This window comes from Corvus cornix, chromosome 1 (assembly GCF_000738735.6).
Source record: "Corvus cornix cornix isolate S_Up_H32 chromosome 1, ASM73873v5, whole genome shotgun sequence".
NCBI lineage: Eukaryota > Metazoa > Chordata > Aves > Passeriformes > Corvidae > Corvus > Corvus cornix.
The window spans coordinates 83,472,975-83,475,583 of record NC_046332.1 but is presented as its reverse complement, the minus strand read 5'-3'; positions in this window follow the sequence as shown (position 1 = coordinate 83,475,583).

The following is a 2,609-nucleotide window of genomic DNA, read 5'->3' as shown; positions in this document are numbered from 1 at the left end:
GAGGCGGCGGCCTTATGTGACGGCGGGGCTGCGGGGCGGAGCCGGGCCGGGGAGGGAATGGAGAACTTCGGGGCCGTAGTCCTGGAGGCACGGGGCGTAAGCCCGTGGGGAAAGCGGTTCGGTAGTCGCTGCGCCGTGGTAAGAAGGGCTGCAGCTGTGCCGGTCATCAGCTGCGCACCAGCTGACGGCAGGCTTGAAACACAGAATCAATCAGACTGGAAAAGGCTTCTGAGATCGAGTGCAAGTTATGACTGAGCACCACCATGTCAATAGACCATGGCACTGAGTGCCACGTCCAGCCTTTCCTTAACTATGTCAAGGGATGGTGACTCCACCACCTCCCTGGGTATTCCATTCCAGTGTCCAGTCACCCTGCCTGTGAAGAAATTTTTCCCGATGTCCAACTTAAACCTCTGGCACAGCGTGAGGCCATTTCCTCTTGTCTTGTTGCTGGTTGCCTGGGAGAAGAGGCCGACCCCCATCTGGCTACAGCCTCCTTTCAGGTGGTTGTAGGGAGTGATAACGCCCCCCCTGGGCTTCCTTTTCTCCAGGCTTAACAACCCCAGCTCCCTCAGCTGCTCTTCTTAGGATTTGTGCTCCAGACCCTTCACCAGCTTCATTGCCTTTACCTGGATCTGCTTCTGCACCTCAGTGTCCTTCCTGAATGGAGGGGCACGGAACTGGACACAGTACTCGAAGTGTGGCCTCAGCAGTGCCGAGTACAGGACACGCCTTGTTTAACATCCCATCCCTTCTGCTCCACTAATGCTGGCATGAAGTATTTGGAAAAGAGGTGTTATAATGCATTTCTTAGTCAGAAGGAACCCCAACATAAGAAGGACATGAAAGTGTTGGAGCAAGTCCAGAGGAGGCCATGAGGGCTGGAGCACCTCTGCTGTTAAGACAGGCTGAGACATTTGGGGCTGTTCTGCCTGGAGAAGAGAAGGTTTCATGGAGACCTCATAAAAACCTTCCAGTACCTGAAGGGGAAAAACAGGGAAGTCAGAGAGGGACTTATCAAAAGGGCATGTAGTGATAGGACAAGAAGTAAGGGATACAAACTAAAAGAGGGGAAATTTAGGTTTGATATGAGGAAGAAATCTTTTACTGTGAGGGTGGTGAGATATTGGAACAGGTTGTCCAGGGAGGTTGTGGATGCCTGATTGCTGGCAGGGCCAGATTGGATAAGGCCTTGAACTACCTTGTCTCATGGGAAGCGTCCCTGCCTATGTCAGGGGGAGTTGTGACTAAATGATCTTTGAGGTCCCTTCCAACCCTTAACATTCTATGATTCTGTGACTCTGTTGTCATCATCCCCTGTTGCATTATCATCGTGCTTTAAATATCCCCTATTTGGCCTTTTAAGTGAAAAAGTAGAAAAAAAGTAGTAGAAAAAGAACATAAAAACTCAGATTACTGTCAAATAGTGTGATGCTGCATGCTTTCTCAGTTGGCTTGGAAGAAAGTGAAATGTATCCTCCAGCATTAAAAATATATCCAGTCATCAAAACAGCAGTTGGCGTTGAATAATCGGATCTTTTGACACCTATCTCATGGACCATGTGTCTCATTGGTGGAACCAGGCTCTTCTCAGTGGTGCCACACTATAGACAAGAGGCAACAGGCAGAAACTGATGCTCAGGAATTTTCACCTGAATATGAGAAAGAAGTTTAATGTGCGGTTGACCATGCACTGGGACAGGCTGCCCAGAGAGGTTGTGGTGTCTCCCACATTGGAGATACTCAAGAGCCATCTGGACACAATCCAGTGCAATGTGCTCTAGCATGGCCCTGCTTGGGCAAGGAAGTTGGACCAGGTGATTGCTTCCAACCTTTCCCATTTTGTGATTCCATGGTTTCTTTTAGGGGTTGCCAAATCTGACAGCCCAGTGGAGGTGAGGCTGCCACAGCCGCCTGCCCCAGGTGGCCCCAGCAGCAGGGCTGAGCGTGTATTGCATTGCCAGCAGGAGACATGCACACACTGTATGGCGTGTGTACATGGAGGCATGGAAAACCCCACAGAGCAACACGGGCAGGAACACTTAGCACTCACACAGGCACAAACAGCACCAGAGGTCTCTTTGTTCCCCTATGGCTGATCAGGATGAAAAACTGTTTTGCGTGCACACACATCCCCCTACCTACCTATCCTATATGCGGACCCTCCCAGTAGCACAACTTAGGGCTCCTGTGGCACCTGGAGGGGCTGGAACAGGGGGCTCTGTTGGCCTTGTGAGGCTGCTGGGGCTCCTCTCAGGCCTCGGTCTCCTGCTTCTGTCATGGTGCATGAGGATCAGCCATTTGTCACCATAATTTGACAGGTTGTACATCATCCTAGATACCAGAATTTAAGGTTTGAACTTACTTTTTTTTTTTTTAGTGTTGATGGTAACTTGAGAGCAGAATTGAAAATTTAAAGATTTTTTTTCTCAAATAATTACACCTAGGGAAATCTTGCTGAATTGAAAACAGAAATAAAAACCTTAGATTAAATACAACTGTGAATGTGGACAGTCCTCTGAAAATCCGTAATACTGAATATAGTTCTGGGCTATCTGAAGAGCCAGATTGGAAGATAGGGCCTGTGTGAAAAAGAAATAGTCCATGCT